General features: G+C 42.4%; 2 non-coding genes across 2 annotated transcripts; both read right to left on the reverse strand.

Annotated features, from left to right (window-relative positions):
- Positions 1–4,822: 4,822 nt before the first annotated feature.
- Positions 4,823–5,009, reverse strand: LOC140276150 (U2 spliceosomal RNA). Its single transcript, XR_011908832.1, has one exon. It is a non-coding gene; the product is annotated as a U2 spliceosomal RNA (small nuclear RNA).
- A 16,373-nt stretch (positions 5,010–21,382) lies between these two features.
- LOC140276367 (U5 spliceosomal RNA) lies at positions 21,383–21,496 on the reverse strand. The gene has a single exon (XR_011908966.1). It is a non-coding gene; the product is annotated as a U5 spliceosomal RNA (small nuclear RNA).
- Between the last annotated feature and the right edge of the window lie 285 nt (positions 21,497–21,781).

Below are 21,781 nucleotides of genomic sequence, written 5' to 3' on the forward strand. Positions count from 1 at the left end.
GAAACTTTCTTTTAATCTGCTGATAAAAGAGAGTGAATGCGAAGAAGACTTTAACACGGCTCTGGGAGCGAGCCGAGTGCGGGCTAACCAGGAGAATTGCTTGAAAGAAACGCGACACCGAATGAGCGGTCAGAACAAAGCCTCAATACGGTGTTCCTGTGGTGTTTTTATAAAATGCGGTGTAAAAAAAGGTGTGAATGCCCCATAGAAAACTAAAAGGTGGAGCGGAAGTGTTCGGCTGCAAGAAGGTGTGAATGTCCGACTATATTTAGTGAAAAGCAGGTGAAGCAAGGTCTGAATGCCCAATCTTACATCATCAAAAGCGAGATCAGAGGTGTTTGGCGGCAAGAAAACGGGTAAGGTGTGAATGACCGACTAAATATCAACTAAAGTGGGGGCGGAGGTCTTCGGATGCAAGTAGGTGTGAATATCCCACCATACAAGTATGGTGGAGAGGAAGCTGTGAATGGCCGACCATAGTTTGCAAAAAGCGGGTGAGAAAAGGTGCGAATGTCCAACCATACATGATCAAAACAGGGAGCGGAGGTGTTTGGCTGCGACAAGGTGTGAATGTCCACCCATAATTAATGAAAAGCGGGCAACAAGTAGGTTTGAATGCCCAACCATACATCAACAAAAGCAGGAGTGGATGTGTTTGGCTAGAAGAAGGTTTGAATGTCCGAGCATAGTTTGTAAAAAGCGGGTAAGAAAAGGTGCGAATGCCCGACAAAGTATGATCAAAAGAGGGAGTGGAGGTTTTCGGCTACAAGAAGGTTTGAATGTACGACCATAGTTTGTAAAAAGCGGGTAAGAAAAGGTGCGAATGCCCGAACATACACCATCAAAAGAGGGAGCGGAGGTGTTCCGCTGAAAGACGGTGTGAATGTCCGACCATAGTTGGTAAAAAGCGGGTAAGAAAAGGTTCGAATGCCCGAATATATACCATCAAAAGCGGAAGCGGAGGTGTTCGGCTGTAAGAAGTTGTGAACGTCCGACCAAAGTTTGTAAAAAGCAGTTAAGAAAAGGTTCGAATATCCAACCAAACATAATAAAAAGTGGGAGCAGAGCTGTTCGACTGCAAGTAGGTGTGAATGTCCAGCCATAATTCCTGAAAAATGGGTAAGAAAAGGTGCGAATGCCCAACCATACATCATCAAAAGAAGAAGTGGATGTGTTCTGCTACAAGAAGGTTTGAATGTCCGACCATAGTTTGTAAAATGTGGGTAAGAAAAATTTCGAATGCCCGAACATACACCATCAAAAGAGGGAGCGGAGGTGTTCCGCTGTAAGACGGTGTGAATGTCCGACCATAATTGGTAAAAAGCGGGTAAGAAAAGGTTAAAATACCCGACTGTACACAATCAATAGCGGGAGCGGAGTTGTTCAGCTACAAGAAGGTGTGAAAGTCCGACCATGGTTTGTAAAACGCGGGTAAGACAAGGTGCGAATGCCCGACAATGTATGATCAAAAGAGGGAGCGGAGGTGTTCGGCTGCAAGGTCTGAATTTCCAACCGTAATTTGTAAACACCGTTGAAGAAAAGCCTCGAAAGCCCGACTATACACCATCAAAAGCGGGAACAGAGGTGTTCAGCTGCACAAAATCAGGTTTTTGCAAATTATGATCTGACATTCACACATGCTTTTGATGATGTATGGTTGGGCATTCGCACCTTTTCTTACCCGCTTTTTACCAATTATGGTCGGATATTCACACCTTCTTACAGCGGAAAACCTCCGCTCCCTTTTTTGATCATTTATGGTCTGGCAATACTACCTTTTCGTACCCGTTTTTGACTAATTATGGCTGGACATTCACAGCTTCTTGCAGCCGAACACCTCTTCTCCCGCTTTTGATGATGAATGGTCCGGCATTCTTACCTTTTCTAACACATTTTTCAGCAATTATTGTCGGTCATTCACACCTTTCTCATCAGCTTTTTGCAAATTATGATCTGACATTCACACCTACTTGCAGCCGAACAACTCGGCTTCCGCTTTTGATGGTGTATATTTTGGCATTCGAACCTTTTCTTACCCGCTTTTTACCAACTATGGTCGGACATTCACACCTTCTTACAGCGGAACACCTCCGCTCCCTCTTTTGATGGTGTATGTTCTGGCATTCGAACCTTTTCTTACCCACTTTTTACAAACTATGCTCGGACATTCACACCTTCTTACAGCGAAACACCTCCGCTCCCTCTTTTGATTGTGTATGTACGGGCATTCGAACCTTTTCTTACCCGCCTTTTACAAACTATGGTCGGACATTCAAACGTTCTTGTGGCCGAACACATCCACTTCTGCTTTTGATGATGTATAGTTGGGCATTCACACCTTTTCTTACCCATTTTTCAGTAATTATTGGTGGACTTTCACACCTTCTTGTAGCCGAACAACTCCGCTTCCGCTATTGATTGTGTACAGTCGGGTTTTTTAACCTTTTCTTACCCGCTTTTTACCAACTATGGTCGGACATTCGCAGCATCTTACAGCGGAACACCTCCGCTCCCACTTTTGATGGTGTATGTTCGGGCATTCGAACTTTTTCTTACCCACTTTTTACAAACTATGGTCGGACATTCAAACCTTCTTGTAGCAGAACACATCCACTTCTTCTTTTGATGATGTATGGTTGGGCATTCGCACCTTTTCTTACCCATTTTTCAGGAATTATGGGTGGACATTCACACCTACTTGCAGTCGAACAGCTCTGCTCCCACTTTTGATTATGTTTGGTTGGATATTCGAACCTTTTCTTAACTGCTTTTTACAAACTTTGGTCGGACGTTCACAACTTCTTACAGCCGAACACCTCCGCTTCCCCTTTTGATGGTATATATTCGGGCATTCGAACCTTTTCTTACCCGCTTTTTACCAACTATGTTAGGACATTCACACCGTCTTTCAGCGGAACACCTCCGCTCCCTCTTTTGATGGTGTATGTTCAGGCATTCGCACCTTTTCTTACCCGCTTTTTACAAACTATGCTCGGACATTCAAACCTTCTTGTAGCCAAACACATCCACTCTTGCTTTTGTTGATGTATGGTTGGGCATTCGAACCTACTTGTTGCCCGCTTTTCATTAATTATGGGTGGACATTCACACCTTGTCGCAGCCAAACACCTCCGCTCCCTGTTTTGATCATGTATGGTTGGACATTCGCACCTTTTCTCACCCGCTTTTTGCAAACTATGGTCGGCCATTCACAGCTTCCTCTCCACCATACTTGTATGGTGGGATATTCACACCCACTTGCATCCGAAGACCTCCGCCCCCACTTTTGTTGATATTTAGTCGGTCATTCACCCCTTACCCGTTTTCTTGCCGCCAAACACCTCTGATCTCGCTTTTGATTATGTAAGATTGGGCATTCAGACCTTGCTTTTCCTGCTTTTCACCAACTATATATATAACATTCACACCTTCTTGCAGCCGAACACTTCCGCTCCACCTTTTAGGTATCTATCACACCTTTTTTTTTCACCGCATTTTATAGATTATGGTTGGAAATTCTCGACCACTCATCCGAAGACCTCTCCTCCCGCTTTTGTTAATATATTTGAACTTTAGTCAGACATTCACACCTACTTGCAGCCGAACACCACCTCTCTAGCTTTTGATGATGTATGGTCCAGCATTCTTACCGTTTCTAACACATTTTTCAGCAATTATGGTAGGACATTCACACCTTCTTGCAGCTGAACACCTCCTCTCCCACTTATGATCATGTGTGGATTGATTTTCGAAAATTTTCTTTCATGTTTTCTAGCAATTAAAAATGGACATTTAGACCTTCTTGCAGCTGAACACCTCCGCTCCCGATTTTGATCATACATTGTCAGGCATTCGCACCTTGTCTTACCCGCTTTTTACAAAATTTAGTCGAACATTCACACCTTTTTGCAGCCGAACACAGTTTTTTGCAGCCGAATTTGGGCATTCGAACCTTTTCATACCCACTTTTTACCAACTATGGTCGGACATTCACACCGTCTTACAGCGGAACACCTCCGCTCCCTCTTTTGATGGTGTATGTTCGGGCATTCGAACCTTTTCTTACCCGCTTTTTACAAACTATGCTCGGACATTCAAACCTTCTTGTAGCCGAACACATCCACTCCTGCTTTTGATGATGTATGGTTGGGCATTCGAACCTACTTGTTGCCCGCTTTTCATTAATTATGGGTGGACATTCACACCTTGTCGCAGCCAAACACCTCCGCTCCCTGTTTTGATCATGTATGGTTGGACATTCGCACCTTTTCTCACCCGCTTTTTGCAAACTATGGTCGGCCATTCACAGCTTCCTCTCCACCATACTTGTATGGTGGGATATTCACACCCACTTGCATCCGAAGACCTCCGCCCCCACTTTTGTTGATATTTAGCCGATCATTCGCACCTTACCCGCTTTTGGCAAACTATGGCCTTCTTGCAGCCAAAAACCTCTGATCTCGCTTTTGATGATGTAAGGTTGGGCATTCAGACCTTGCTTCACCTGCTTTTCACCAAATATAGTCGGACATTCACACCTTCTTGCAGCCGAACACTTCCGCTCCACCTTTTAGTTTTCTATGGGGCATTCACACCTTTTTTTACACCGCATTTTATAAAAACACCACAGGAACACCGTATTTAGGCTTTGTTCTGACCGCTCATTCGGTGTCGCGTTTCTTTCAAGCAATTCTCCTGGTTAGCCCGCACTCGGCTCGCTCCCAGAGCCGTGTTAAAGTCTGCTTCGCATTCACTCTCTTTTCTCAGCAGATTAAAAGAAACTTCCATCCTGCACCGCTGTTTGCTTTTTCACAAGAGCAGAGGAGAGCGCACCGTTCCCAGCGGCACTGCAGTACCGGGTCGATGCTTGGAGTGAACGGAGCAAGCTCCTTTTTCAACTCCTATTGATAAAAATCCATTTAATATGTAGTCCTTGCATAGACATATCACATATTAAACTGATAAGTACAGATACTACACTTGATCTTAGCCAAAAGGCTAGAACCAGAATCATTCTTCAGGAATCCGAAAATAAGCTCTATTTTATGAGTTATGCACGAATTCGGATTCTCCTATAAAACGAATTCCTTAACTCAAACCAAGTTAAGACTGCTTTGTCCTTCATATTTATTCATGTCTAATCAAGTTTCAACGATAAACAACGTTGTACTTTGTAGAATGAGAAAGAACTTCTTCAGCAATAAGCATCTCTCGACATATGACGAAGTACAGATTTTGCTATAAAATGAATTCCTTCTATCAGCCTGACTTAAAACTGTTTGTCCTCCTTATTTATCCACTTCAAATCAAGTTTCAACAAATAAAAAAATGTTGTAGTTTGAGAAAGTACAACTTAATCTTCAGCAATCAGTATAAAAAGAGGTGCAAATGCCAACCATACATACCTAAAAGGTGGTAATCGAGCTGTAGCAGCTTCGGTAAAAGAGTATAAGTTGAAGAGTTTGTGAATAAAGGTGTGCGCACACATAGTGTGCTGTACGAAAATAGGCAGGGAGCAATGCCGGCTGGGGTATATGTTCTTGTATGTTGTCTGACTGTTTGATTTGAATGTGTTGTGTAAGTGTCCTGTTGAATGTTACATGTTTGGGCTTTGACACGCTTCACTGTGGTTGTTAACTGTGTGGTGTGTCCTGAAATGTTATATGTTTGGGCTGTGTGACATGCTTAATGCTTGTCAGTAGCTACCCACTTATTCATATATAGCAACTGACAACATAAGAAGTCCGGACATACTTTGATAGTAGTTGTAGAAGTATCCTTATTGATAATAGATCACTAATTCATAGTGATAGAACAATAGATGAACAGGTGCTTGCACATGTCTCACGAAAATAAAATGGGTGTATCATTGCTGATGGCAGAGCAATACTGCCAAACTTATGAGTTCTTGTGGCAAACTTGATTCAGTGTCTTGACGTGTATACGCTGTTTCGCTGACTTGATTGTCACAAGAAACAAAGTGTGTTTGATAAGATCCGACCATTTTATTACGGGAGGATCAGTATGTATGGATTCTGATGTGACTGATAAACCCATTCGTATCTTAAGCATAATCTAATACATGAGACAACGCCCTGGCACACGATAAAAAAAAAAAAGAGAGAGAGAGAGCGGTTTTGTGTCCCCACAGTCCATAATGTAGAAAAGAGAGAAAAAAGCCTTTCTGATTTGGTGTGTGTGCTCATAGTGCAGAGTGTAGAGAAAAGAAAGCCGTTTTGGTGTCACGGGTGTTGTGACTTACACACACACATTTCTAAATTGAGAAAGGAAATTATTTTAGAGGAAGCACTAGAGTTTAGATCCCACATTTGTTGATAGGCATTCATTTATTTCTTCACTTCTGATGAAGTTTCAACAATAAACAACAAACTTTGTATTATGAGAAAGAACCAGAATCATTCTTCAGGAATCCGAAAATAAGCTCTATTTTATGAGTTATGCACGAATTCGGATTCTCCTATAAAACGAATTCCTTAACTCAAACCAAGTTAAGACTGCTTTGTCCTTCATATTTATTCATGTCTAATCAAGTTTCAACGATAAACAACGTTGTACTTTGTAGAATGAGAAAGAACTTCTTCAGCAATAAGCATCTCTCGACATATGACGAAGTACAGATTTTGCTATAAAATGAATTCCTTCTATCAGCCTGACTTAAAACTGTTTGTCCTCCTTATTTATCCACTTCAAATCAAGTTTCAACAATTAAAAAAAATTTGTAGTTTGAGAAAGAACAACTTAATCTTCAGCAATCAGTATAAAAAGAGGTGCAAATGCCAACCAAACATACCTAAAAGGTGGAGCGGAAGTATTCAGCTGCAAGTAGGTGTGAATGTTCGACCATAATTTGTAAAAAGCGGGTAAGAAAAGGTTCGAATGCCCGACTATATATTAACAAAAGCGGGAGGAGAGGTCTTCGGATGAGAGTGGGTGAGAATTTCCAACCATAATCTATAAAATACGGTGAAAAAAAATATGTGAATGCCTCATAGAACACTAAAAGCGGAAGTGTTCGGCTGCAAGAAGGTGTGAATGTCCGACTATATTTGGTGAAAAGCAGGTGAAGCAAGGTCTGAATGCCCAACCTTACATCATCAAAAGCGAGATCAGAGGTGTTTGGCTGCAAGAAGGCCATAGTTTTCCAAAAGCGGGTAAGGTGCGAATGTCCGACTAAATATCAATAAAATTTGGGGCGGAGGTCTTCGGATGCAAGTGGGTGTGAATATTCCACCATACAAGTATGGTGGAGAGGAAGCTGTGAATAGCCGACCATAGTTTGGAAAAAGCGGGTAAGAAAAGGTTTGAATGCCCGAACATACACCATCAAAAGAGGGAGCGGAGGTGTTCCGCTGTACGAAGGTGTGAATGTCCGACCATAGTTGGTAAAAAGCGGGTAAGAAAAGGTTAAAATACCCGACTGTACACAATCAATAGCGGGAGCGGAGTTGTTCGGCTACAAGAAGGTGTGAAAGTCCGACCATGGTTTGTAAAAAGCGGGTAAGAAAAGGTGCGAATGTCCGACAATGTATGATCAAAAGAGAGAGCGGAGGTTTTCGGATACAAGAAGGTTTGAATGTCCCACCATAGTTTGTAAAAAGCGGGTAAGAAAAGGTTCGAATGCCCGACTATACACCATCAAAAGCGGGAGCAGAGGTGTTCCGCTGTAAGACGGTGTGAATGTCCGACCATAGTTGGTAAAAAGCGGGTAAGAAAAGGTTAAAATACCCGACTGTACACAATCAATAGCGGGAGCGGAGTTGTTCGGCTACAAGACGGTGTGAAAGTCCAACCATGGTTTGTAAAAACCGGGAAGAAAAGGCTCGAAAGCCCGACTATACACCATCAAAAAGAAGGTTTGAATGTCCATCAATAATTGCTTTAAAACAAGAAAGTAAATTTTCGAATATCAAACCGCACATGATCATAAGCGGGAGAGGAGGTGTTCGGCTGCAAGAAGGTGTGAATGTCTACCCATAATTCATGAAAAATGGGTAAAACAAAGGTGCGAATGCCTAACAATACATTATCAAAAGCAGGTGTGAATGTCAGATCATAATTTAAAATACATCATATCACGTAGTAAAGTTTTGCATGCTATTTCCGTCCTAGAGCAAAGATATTTCTCTCAGAATATAGGAACTTATGTTCATCAGTAGTGACGTCAGGGGAGTTTGATTGTCCTCCAAAGTTAAGTGGAAACCACGTTTACTGTATGTCTGCATCAGGCCAGGTTGTGAAGGAGAAAATGACAATGCCCATTGCGTGTTGTCACTCCTGATGAGCTCTCCTTCAAACACTCATTTTTGTTATCAGAGTTGTGTCCCATTAACCTGATGGGCTGTGATCTCATGTGTAAATTAGGCATTATTTTAACTTCTACACCAGAGGGTGTTAAGGTTATGTTACAGCCTGACAAAGTTTTCACAGCAGTGCAGTTTGATTCATCGGCACTTACATATGCTTATGAGTGGAAACTTCCCAGCTCTCCTTTTTCACAACAACTAGTGGAAGAAGCAAAAGCGTTAGTTTCACCCCTTTCTGATTTCATGCAACCTACTGATTTGCACTGCACATCACACATTTCTTTGGGGCCTGACAATGACTATGAGAAGAAGTGAAAAAATATGTGCGCCTACTTTATTGGCTGTGTCGCTCACTCCAGAGCACTTCGATTTTTTTAATGTTTGTGGTACTCGCCCTCACATTTCCTTGGCCAAACGTACACACAGGCAGTGACAAGGTGTGGGAGAGTTTGTTGCTACATGTCAGAAAGAAATGGAGTGGACCGTTTCACCTGCTGATCCAAATTTTATGTTTTCTGAACGATTGTCAGCATACAAAAAAACATTTTTGAGTACAATGCATTGTCAAAGAACTGTGGACTTAATTCCTACCACAGAATCACATTTTGAAGCATGTTTTTTATCTGAAACAGATTTGTCTTCGATACCCATGTTGGCTGAAGTGCCCAATGATCTTTGGGCTAAGAGCAAATATGATGTGGGGTTGATAAAAGGCTGTGAACCAGTAATTGTCACCCCTAAATCAGACTTTTGTCCATGTAAAAAACAATACCCTTTTAAGCCTGAAGCAATTAAAGGGATTAAACCTGTTTTTCAATCTTTTCAGAAAACAGGCGTTATTGTTCCTTTTGAAAATTCACCTGTGCTTACTCCATTGATTCCTGTTAAAAAGATTAAAGATGCTGGCCAGCCAGATGAATGGCGTTTTGTACAGGACCTCCAAGCGGTGAATGCTGCAGTTCAGCCACATGCTCCTACTGTGCCCAACCCACACACTATTTTGTCTCAAATTACATCAGATGCACAGTTTTTCTCAGTGGTTGACTTGTCGCCAGTGCACCCTGATAGCCCATTTTGGTTTGCTTTTTAGTTTGAAGGGAGATCTTGGACTTTTACCCGGTTATGCCAGGGGTACTGTGAAAGTCCCACTATTTACAATGCTGCCCTCAAAGCTAGTCTGGATTAACTTCAATCAACCACAGGCTCTGCTCTTTTGCAGTATGTGGATGACATCCTTTTATGTAGTCCATCTAAACAACAGTGTGAAAAAGACAGTGAATCTGTTGAAACATCTTCATTCTTATGGCCATAAAGCCAGCCTTTCTAATTTACAGTTTGTACAGGACGAAGTCACCTTTTTGGGTCATGTGATTTCTAAGGATGGGCGCTCACTTTCTCCTAAACGTGTTGCTGCAGTTCAGATCATTCCTAAACCGGTTACTAAAAAACAGCTTATGTCATTCTTAGGTATAACATCTTACTGCAGGAACTTTATTCCTAACTACTCTTTTCTCGAAGCTCTCTTAGGTGCTCTTATCCATGGTAAAGGCCTCCAGTCAGCTGATCGTGTTCCATGGACTCCTGAGGCTGAATCAGCCTTTAGTCAGCTTAAGCTGGCTCTTCAAACAGCACCAACACTTGGCATTCCAGATCCTCATAAACCTTTCATACAGGCAGTTGATGAGAAGCATGACATCTGTTCTTATGCAGGAACATGGGGCAGGCAAAGGCCAGTGGCTCATTTCTCAGCAAAACTGGACTCTGTGGCTGCAGGCCTGCCTGGTTGTCTTCGTGTTGTTGCAGCTGCAGAGAAAGCTGTCCTGGCCTCCCAAGATATTGTGGGCTACGCTAATTTGACTGTTTTGGTTCCTCATGCTGTTGCCATTATTCTTCTCGAGCAGAAAACTTCACATCTTTCAACTGCTTGTTGGCTCAGATACACCTCTGTGATATGCCAAATGTCACTGTTAAACGTTGTACTGTTCTGAATCCTGCTACTTTGCTTCCGACTCCTGAGGATGGGGAGCCTCATGACTGTGAAGCTGTTTTGGAACAAGTTTGTACACCCCGACCTGTCTTTTAGAGACTCCTCTTCCAAACTCTGACATGATTCTTTTTGTAGATGGATCAGCTTTGCGTGATCCAGCCACAGGTACTAACTGTGTTTGGTTTGCAGTATGTTCTTCACATGACACTTTGTTGTCTGGTTCTCTTCCTAAACATTTCTCTGCTCAAACTACTGAGCTTATTGCACTTACTGAAGCTTGTAAGTTGGCAGCTGGTAAGTCTGTCACTATTTACACAGATTCCAGATATGCTTTTGGTGTTGTTCATGACTTTGGTGCGCTGTGGAAACACAGGCATTTCCTTAAATCAGATGGTAAAACTATTCTGAACTCCAAGCAGGTTTCTGATCTTCTTGATGTGATCCTTTTGCCTACAGCAATCTCGGTCTGTAAGTGTGCGGCTCACACTAACTCAGACGATCCTGTTGCTTGTGGCAATGCCAGAGCTGATGCTGCAGCTAAGCAAGCAGCTAATTTTTTTCCTGTTTTCGCTTCCCTCTCTTTGCAGGCAGAAGACTCCCTCACAGATCTCCATGCTTTGCAAACTTTTGCCTCTGCAGATGAAATTTGGTCCTCTGGACGCATTTGGTCCTCTGTGGGTGCAACTCATATGGATGGTGTTTGGATGGGACCTGATGGTAAACCCTGTCTACCTAAACATTTTTTTCCTCATTTTTCAAAATTGACACATGGGTTGGACCATGTGTCAAAAGGGGGGATGCTGAATGCACTCACTGCTCAGTGGTTCACAAAAGGGTTCAGTTCATATGCGCAAAAATACTGTCAGTCATGTATGGTTTGTGCCACACATAATGTAGGAAAGGCATTACACACATCGCAAGTTGCACACCCTCCACCAGAGAAACCTTTTGAACATTTGATGATGGATTTTGTTGAACTCACACCAGCTGAAGGAAAGAAATATGCACTAGTAATAGTGGACGTGTTTAGTAAATGGGTTGAAGTTTTCCCTGCAAAACATGCAAACAGTAATGCAGTGACTAAAGCACTGCTAAACAGAAATCATTCCTAGATGGGGCATTCCAGAGAAGATCAGCAGTGATAATGGCACACATTTTGTAAACACTGCATTGACTGAGGTTGGTAAATTCCTGGGAATAACCTTGCGCACACACTGTGCTTATCATCCACAGAGTGGAGGTGCTGTGGAAAGAGAAAATGGTACATTAAAGTCCAAGTTAGCCAAATGTTGTGAAGAAACAGGTCTGCCATGGACAAAAGTATTACCTATTGTGCTTACCTACATGAGAATGAGAATCAGAGCTCAAGTGAATCTCAGCCCATTTGAAATTTTATTTGGCAGACCTCCTAACCTGGGATTGGGACCTGTAACCAGACCCCTCCCTTCCACAACTGTTTGTGATGATGCTATGTTGTCTTACTGTCGAAACCTTTCCACTGTTCTATCTCAAGTTTCACAGACAGTAAAAGCAGCCCTTCCAGCCACAGAAAACACACCACTCCAACCAGATGACAGGTGGTGAAGGAACTTCGCAGGAAACATTGGAAGTCCAAACGTTGGCAAGGCCCGTTCCAGGTACTACTGGTCACTCATACAGCTGTTAAAGTTGCAGAGAGAGCAACCTGGATTCATGCCAGTCACTGTAAGAAGGTACCAGAACCAGTAGATGACTTCCACCCTGACATACATCAGCCTAACCAACACGCCCGGAAGGACAAAGATAAGAGTCAGCAGTAAAAGCTGTACTCCACCGGTGTGTTAAGTGCTAGTAACCTCTGACACCGAAGATTGAAACATCCTTACTGAGACCTGCGATGAAGGTGATCATACACATGCTGTGAACCATGGCAGAAACTGTTTGTTGTTTGTACTTTCTTATTTGTAACCAGCATGTGCACATTGTACACATTCGTCCTGTACAAACTGTAACTTAGAAAGGCTGGCTTTATGGCCATAAGAATGAAGATGTTTCAACAGATTCACTGATTCACAGAGGAAAGATTTTGAAAGCAAGAAAGTTATTTGAGTCATTTGGTCTTTTTCACACTGTTGTTTAGATGGACTACATAAAAGGATGTCATCCACATACTGCAAAAGAGCAGAGCCTGTGGTTGATTGAAGTTAATCCAGACTAGCTTTGAGGGCAGCATTGTAAATAGTGGGACTTTCACAGTACCCCTGGCATAACCGGGTAAAAGTCCAAGATCTCCCTTCAAACTAAAAAGCAAACCAAAATGGGCTATCAGGGTGCACTGGCGACAAGTCAACCACTGAGAAAAACTGTGCATCTGATGTAATTTGAGACAAAATAGTGTGTGGGTTGGGCACAGTAGGAGCATGTGGCTGAACTGCAGCATTCACCGCTTGGAGGTCCTGTACAAAACGCCATTCATCTGGCTGGCCAGCATCTTTAATCTTTTTAACAGGAAACAATGGAGTAAGCACAGGTGAATTTTCAAAAGGAACAATAACGCCTGTTTTCTGAAAAGATTGAAAAACAGGTTTAATCCCTTTAATTGCTTCAGGCTTAAAAGGGTATTGTTTTTTACATGGACAAAAGTCTGATTTAGGGGTGACAATTACTGGTTCACAGCCTTTTATCAACCCCACATCATATTTGCTCTTAGCCCAAAGATCATTGGGCACTTCAGCCAACATGGGTATCGAAGACAAATCTGTTTCAGATAAAAAACATGCTTCAAAATGTGATTCTGTGGTAGGAATTAAGTCCACAGTTCTTTGACAATGCATTGTACTCAAAAATGTTTATTTGTATGCTGACAATCGTTCAGAAAACATAAAATTTGGATCAGCAGGTGAAACGGTCCACTCCATTTCTTTCTGACATGTAGCAACAAACTCTCCCACACCTTGTCACTGCCAGTGTGTACGTTTGGCCAAGGAAATGTGAGGGCGAGTACCACAAACATTAAAAAATCGAAGTGCTCTGGAGTGAGCGACACAGCCAATAAAGTAGGCGCACATATTTTTTCACTTCTTCTCATAGCCCCAAAGAAATGTGTGATGTGCAGTGCAAATCAGTAGGTTGCATGAAATCAGAAAGGGGTGAAACTAACGCTTTTGCTTCTTCCACTAGTTGTTGTGAAAAAGGAGAGCTGGGAAGTTTCCACTCATAAGCATATGTAAGTGCCGATGAATCAAACTGCACTGCTGTGAAAACTTTGTCAGGCTGTAACATAACCTTAACACCCTCTGGTGTAGAAGTTAAAATAATGCCTAATTTACACATGAGATCACAGCCCATCAGGTTAATGGGACACAACTCTGATAACAAAAATGAGTGTTTGAAGGAGAGCTCATCAGGAGTGACAACACGCAATGGGCATTGTCATTTTCTCCTTCACAACCTGGCCTCATGCAGACATACAGTAAACGTGGTTTCCACTTAACTTTGGAGGACAATCAAACTCCCCTGACGTCACTACTGATGAACATAATTTCCTATATTCTGAGAGAAATATCTTTGCTCTAGGACGGAAATAGCATGCAAAACTTTACTACGTGAATCACAGTCAGCAAGCGTTTCTTCACTACACAGAGCAGGAAAAATGTGTGAGTGTGTTTGTGCTATCACCCATTAGTGGAGGCTCCGCTGCCGCGTGACGTCCAGAACCTGCCTCCCACCCTCAGTCAGCCTTTTGCCCAATTTCATCACTTTTCAGCTGTCCAGTCTGGCCACAGTAAAAACAAATATTCGGATCATAGCTCTGGCGTGGCCCATTTCGACCTCCACTCCCACACGTCCACGTCTTCGACTTCGGCCTCGTCCTCTGTTTACACACACTGCGGAATACATGGTCATGGCTGCCAAATGCAGCTCCTTTTCACACTTGTCCCTTTTGGTTGTCTTACGCGTCTCAACTTGGTTATGAGCATGGCGAGCATATCGGCGAACGTCAGCCAAACGAGGACCCTCACACCATCCCACGTAAATGTTCTTTACTTCAGTGGCGACATCTGGCATGAGGCCTTTAATTATTGCATCGCAAACTGTGGCCTTCTCTCAGCCAAACACCTCTGATCTCGCTTTTCATGATGTAAGTTCCTGCGTATGCTGCCGCTTACCTGGATGACGTCATCATCCATAGCAACAGCTGGGCGGAGCATGTTCAGCAGATGGCGGCAGTGCTGGAGTCACTGCGGCAGGCGGGGCTCACGGCCAACCCAAAGAAGTGTGCAGTTGGATGGAGGGAGGTACGGTATCTGGGGTACCACTTGGGCGGCGGACAGGTGCGTCCACAGGTAGACAAGACAGCAGCGATTGCAGCCTGCCCAAAACCTAAGATCAAGAAAGAGGTGAGGCGGTTTTTGGGGCTGGCCGGATATTACCGGCGATTTATTCCCAACTTCGCGAAAAGGTGCCTCTGATCCGGTCCGGTGGACGAAGCAGTGCCAGGTGTCACTTGAGAGGGTAAAGCAGACCCTCTGTGGGGAGCCTCTTCTCCACACACCTAACTCCTCTCTCCCATTTGTCCTGCAGACTGATGCATCGGGAAGGGGGTCGGGGGCTGTTCTTTCCCAGCAGGTGCGGGGCGTTGACCGCCCAGTGCTTTACATCAGCCAGAAACTATCCGAGAGGGAGATCAGATACACTAACACTAACTTTATGAATAGTGCTGAAAATTAGGTAAATCTAATCCACCACTGTCCTTGGTCTTCTGTAAGGTTTTTAAACTAATACGTGGTGGTTTGTTTTTCCACAGAAATTTGGAGATGCATGAACCTAGTGACTTAAACCAAGTAGCAGATGGTTTTATGGGGATCATTGAGAACAAATAGTTACCTTTTGGTAGTATCATCATTTTAATGGTTGTAACTCTCCCCATAAGTGATATAGGTAAGGACTTCAAACGAGAGAGATCGTCCTCTACTGTCTTTAATAATTGCACATAATTTAGCTTTGTTAGCTCTGAGAGCCTGGAGGAAATGTTTATGCCTAAATATCTAATATTTCCTGACTGTAAAGTGATCGCAGGTATATTCTGGTCCCTATAGTTAATGGGCAGAACTGTGGTCTTAGACCAATTGATAGAGTAGTCAGAAAGTGCTGAGAATTTATTTATGAGTGTGATCGTGTGAGTGAGAGACGTCTGTGAGTTCTGAAGGAAAAGTAATACATCATCAGCATAAAGACTTATTTTATGCTCAATATTTTGGGGTTGGATGCCTTTAATATTTCTATCTTGTCTGATAGCAGCTGCTAAAGGTTCGATGAAAATAGCAAAAAGTGAGGGCGAAAGTGGGCAACCCTGTCTTGTACCTCTCTGCAGACTGAAGCTTGGAGAAGTTTGATCATTTGTCCTGACACTTGCACTTGGGGAGTCAGTTATTTTCTTTTGAGGAGATAAGAGGCTTTAATAATAATATCTTGCAAGAGAGAACAACACAGTACAGAATACAGAGTTGCTCTGACCACTGAAGCAAAAACACACAGTTATATTGCCCACTCATCACGTCATCTGTTTTTGGGTATAGTTGATTGTTCTTCTAACTTTCCTCCCCAACCATTAGTTGAGGTTACCCAGACACACTCGTAAATACCAGCCTAACCCTGTCCCCCCTAAAGTGCAGCTATCTCATAATAACAAGCCCACCATTGTAAAGAGGAATTTAAGAAAACAGGGCAGGGTGGTACCTTGCAGCTCAGTCATTTGCAGGTTATACACAGTAACACTCAATACAATGCATATAAGAATTATTTTCCATTACATTCCTCCCTTTTGATTATAATAATACCATTATATTAATCAACCCAAAAGAAACAAGGAAAATAATAACTTTATCTGTAAAACATCAGCCTGCATTTGCACACAACGTGAGTTTAAAATGCAGGCATCATAGTGATAAAGGGTCCAATGATAAACAATCAAAACATGAACAATTAAATATGATTATCTTCATGCCTCTCTAAGTCAGCGTCACTAGAGGAAAAATTTTGAAAGCAAAAAAGTTCTTTGAGTCATTTGAATCATTTGGTGGGATACATACAATGAGGCCTTTCACACAGGGAAAAATACAGCAGCCCTGTATTATTGCTTCCTGTGAAATCAAGATACAATGTGCACATGCTGGTTACAAATAAGAAAATACAAACAACAAACAGTTTCTTCCATGGTTCACAGCATGTGTATGATCATCTTCATCGCAGGTCTCAGTAAGGATGTTTCAATCTTCGGTGTCAGAGGTTACTAGCACTTAACACACCGGTGGAGTACAGCTTTTACTGCTGACTCTTATCTTTGTCCTTCCGGGCGTGTTGGTTAGGCTGATGTATGTCAGGGTGGAAGTCATCTACTGGTTCTGGTACCTTCTTACAGTGACTGGCATGAATCCACGTTGCCGAACACAACCTCTCTCGCTTTTGATGATGTATGGACCGGCATTCTTACCTTTTCTAACACATTTTTCAGCAATTATGGTCGGAGATTCACACCTACTCACAGCCGAACAACTCCGCTCCCGCATTTGATGGTGTATAGTCGGGCATTCTCACCCTTTCTCATCAGCTTTTTGCAAATTATGATCTGACATTCACACCTACTTGCAGTCGAACAGCTCTGCTCCCGCTTTTGATTATGTTTGGTTGGATATTCGAACCTTTTCTTAACTTCTTTTTACATATTTTGGTTGGACGTTCACACCTTCTTGTAGCCGAACACTTCCACTCCTGCTTTTGATGATGTATGGTTGGGCATTCACACCTTTTTTTTGCCCATTTTTCAGGAATTATGGGTGGACATTCACACCTTGCAGCTGAACACCTCCTATCCCACTTATGATCATGTGCGGTTTGATTTTCGAAAAGTTTCTTTCATGTTTTCTAGCAATTATTGATGGACATGTAGACCTTCTTGCAGCTGAACACCTCCGCTCCCGCTTTTGATCATACATTGTCAGGCATTCGCACCTTGTCTTACCCACTTTTTACAAACTTTAGTCGAACAGTCACACCTTTTTGCAGCCGAACACCACCTCTCCCGCTTTTGATGATGTATGGTCCAGCATTCTTACCTTTTCTAACACATTCTTCAGCAATTATGGTCGGACATTCACACCTACTCAGAGCCGAACACCTCCGCTCCCGCATTTGATGGTGTATAGTCGGGCATTCTCACACTATCTCATCAGCTTTTTACAAATTATGATCTGACATTCACACCTGCTTTTGATAATGTATTGTTAGGCATTCGCACCTTTTTTTTACCCATTTTTCATGAATTATGGGTAGAACACCTCCTCTCCCGCTTATGATCATGTGCGGTTTGATATTCGAAAATTTACTTTCTTGTTTTAAAGCAATTATTGATGGACATTCAAACCTTCTTTTTGATGGTGTATAGTCGGGCTTTCGAGCCTTTTCTTCCCGGTTTTTACAAACCATGGTCGGACTTTCACACCTTCTTGTAGCCGAACAACTCCGCTCCCGCTATTGATTGTGTACAGTCGGGTATTTTAACCTTTTCTTACCCGCTTTTTACCAACTATGGTTGGACATTCACACCGTCTTACAGCGGAACACCTCTGCTCCCGCTTTTGATGGTGTATAGTCGGGCATTCGAACCTTTTCTTACCCGCTTTTTACAAACTATGGTGGGACATTCAAACCTTCTTGTATCCGAAAACCTCCGCTCTCTCTTTTGATCATACATTGTCGGACATTCGCACCTTTTCTTACCCGCTTTTTACAAACCATGGTCGGACTTTCACACCTTCTTGTAGCCGAACAACTCCGCTCCCGCTATTGATTGTGTACAGTCGGGTATTTTAACCTTTTCTTACCCGCTTTTTACCAACTATGGTCGGACATTCACACCTTCGTACAGCGGAACACCTCCGCTCCCTCTTTTGATGGTGTATGTTCGGGCATTCAAACCTTTTCTTACCCGCTTTTTCCAAACTATGGTCGGCTATTCACAGCTTCCTCTCCACCATACTTGTATGGTGGAATATTCACACCCACTTGCATCCGAAGACCTCCGCCCCAAATTTTGTTGATATTTAGTCGGACATTCGCACCTTACCCGCTTTTGGAAAACTATGGCCTTCTTGCAGCCAAACACCTCTGATCTCGCTTTTGATGATGTAAGGTTGGGCATTCAGACCTTGCTTCACCTGCTTTTCACCAAATATAGTCGGACATTCACACCTTCTTGCAGCCGAACACTTCCGCTTTTAGTGTTCTATGAGGCATTCACATATTTTTTTTCACCGTATTTTATAGATTATGGTTGGAAATTCTCACCCACTCTCATCCGAAGACCTCTCCTCCCGCTTTTGTTAATATATAGTCGGGCATTCGAACCTTTTCTTACCCGCTTTTTACAAATTATAGTCGAACATTCACACCTACTTGCAGCTGAATACTTCCGCTCCACCTTTTAGGTATGTATGGTTGGCATTTGCACCTCTTTTTATACTGATTGCTGAAGATTAAGTTGTACTTTCTCAAACTACAACATTTTTTTATTTGTTGAAACTTGATTTGAAGTGGATAAATAAGGAGGACAAACAGTTTTAAGTCAGGCTGATAGAAGGAATTCATTTTATAGCAAAATCTGTACTTCGTCATATGTCGAGAGATGCTTATTGCTGAAGAAGTTCTTTCTCATTCTACAAAGTACAACGTTGTTTATCGTTGAAACTTGATTAGACATGAATAAATATGAAGGACAAAGCAGTCTTAACTTGGTTTGAGTTAAGGAATTCGTTTTATAGGAGAATCCGAATTCGTGCATAACTCATAAAATAGAGCTTATTTTCGGATTCCTGAAGAATGATTCTGGTTCTTTCTCATAATACAAAGTTTGTTGTTTATTGTTGAAACTTCATCAGAAGTGAAGAAATAAATGAATGCCTATCAACAAATGTGGGATCTAAACTCTAGTGCTTCCTCTAAAATAATTTCCTTTCTCAATTTAGAAATGTGTGTGTGTAAGTCACAACACCCGTGACACCAAAACGGCTTTCTTTTCTCTACACTCTGCACTATGAGCACACACACCAAATCAGAAAGGCTTTTTTCTCTCTTTTCTACATTATGGACTGTGGGGACACAAAACCGCTCTCTCTCTCTTTTTTTTTTTATCGTGTGCCAGGGCGTTGTCTCATGTATTAGATTATGCTTAAGATACGAATGGGTTTATCAGTCACATCAGAATCCATACATACTGATCCTCCCGTAATAAAATGGTCGGATCTTATCAAACACACTTTGTTTCTTATGACAATCAAGTCAGCGAAACAGCGTATACACGTCAAGACACTGAATCAAGTTTGCCACAAGAACTCATAAGTTTGGCAGTATTGCTCTGCCATCAGCAATGATACACCCATTTTATTTTCGTGAGACATGTGCAAGCACCTGTTCATCTACTGTTCTATCACTATGAATTAGTGATCTATTATCAATAAGGATACTTCTACAACTACTATCAAAGTATGTCCGGACTTCTTATGTTGTCAGTTGCTATATATGAATAAGTGGGTAGCTACTGACAAGCATTAAGCATGTCACACAGCCCAAACATATAACATTTCAGGACACACCACACAGTTAACAACCACAGTGAAGCGTGTCAAAGCCCAAACATGTAACATTCAACAGGACACTTACACAACACATTCAAATCAAACAGTCAGACAACATACAAGAACATATACCCCAGCCGGCATTGCTCCCTGCCTATTTTCGTACAGCACACTATGTGTGCGCACACCTTTATTCACAAACTCTTCAACTTATACTCTTTTACCGAAGCTGCTACAGCTCGATTACCACCTTTTAGGTATGTATGGTTGGCATTTGCACCTCTTTTTATACTGATTGCTGAAGATTAAGTTGTACTTTCTCAAACTACAACATTTTTTTATTTGTTGAAACTTGATTTGAAGTGGATAAATAAGGAGGACAAACAGTTTTAAGTCAGGCTGATAGAAGGAATTCATTTTATAGCAAAATCTGTACTTCGTCATATGTCGAGAGATGCTTATTGCTGAAGAAGTTCTTTCTCATTCTACAAAGTACAACGTTGTTTATCGTTGAAACTTGATTAGACATGAATAAATATGAAGGACAAAGCAGTCTTAACTTGGTTTGAGTTAAGGAATTCGTTTTATAGGAGAATCCGAATTCGTGCATAACTCATAAAATAGAGCTTATTTTCGGATTCCTGAAGAATGATTCTGGTTCTTTCTCATAATACAAAGTTTGTTGTTTATTGTTGAAACTTCATCAGAAGTGAAGAAATAAATGAATGCCTATCAACAAATTGACCTTCTGTTGACCTTCGGGGAGGTGAGTATCTTCACTAGACTCACCTGTCTGCTCTTCCTCCTCATTTAGCGTAGCTCCACCCTCTGCCTGTGAATTCTCACAGACTTCAACACTGAGTGGTGAGGCCTCTACAGGCCCCTCCCCTTTTTGCTCCTCACTTCCAATCCAAGCTTTTGGCGGGAAGTTTGAATTTATTGGGTCAACCTCTTCACTTTGTTCACCAACTGCCACCTTTGGTCCTTCTCTTTGTTGGCTTGACTGTGGCTTTACCGTCTTTAATTTGTTTGCAAAAGATTTAGGGCAATCTCTGAAGAGGTGATTTAATTCTCCACAGAGATTACATTTCCTGCCATTTGGACACTCTCCAAAAGTTTGCCCAATTTCTCTGCTCTTCCCACATAACACCTTGGTACAAGCCTCAACCAGGTGCCCATGCTCACCACACTTGCGGCAGAACTTGGGCTGCCCCTGGTAGTGGATGTAACCTCGGTTTTCAAGGTGGCCAGAGTGTCGCCCACCCGCTGCACTGAGCACTCTTCAGCCCTTTTAAATGGTATAACTTTGCACTCCCGCACGCTCCAGCAAGCACCATTCAAGCAACAACTTTGCACTCCAGCTTCGAACATCGGCACAGTCGCAACAAGTAAGGCGACTCTACTCAGAGAAGTCACTCTGCACAGTAAGAAGATTTCTTTTGCACAGACAGAAAGGGCTTCACCCGCAAAGGTAAAGCCTGCCAAAAATAGAAACAACTCATTAGTGCTGCTCTCCACAGAAATCTTTAGTAAAAGGCGAAAGACTTGTACGTTATGAAGAGAAACCAGAGTACGATTATCCATCACTGCGGGAGCAGGGCATCAGGCTAGTTGGCATAGCCACCTTACCCATGGTGAGCTTTGCTTGGTTGAGACGCTTGCTCCCCCCCCTTGCTCCTCGGCTGACCAAGTAGGAACATAATTTGTAAAAAGTGGGTAAGAAAAGGTTCGAATGCCCGACTAAATATTAACAAAAGCGGGAGGAGAGGTCTTCGGATGAGAGTGGAATTTCCTACCATACAAGTATGGTGGAGAGGAAGCTGTGATTGGCCGACAATAGTAAAAAGCAGGTGAGAAAA

This window comes from Leuresthes tenuis, unplaced genomic scaffold (genome assembly GCF_036924035.1).
Source record: "Leuresthes tenuis unplaced genomic scaffold, fLeuTen1.0.hap1 SCAF_18, whole genome shotgun sequence".
Lineage (NCBI taxonomy): Eukaryota > Metazoa > Chordata > Actinopteri > Atheriniformes > Atherinopsidae > Leuresthes > Leuresthes tenuis.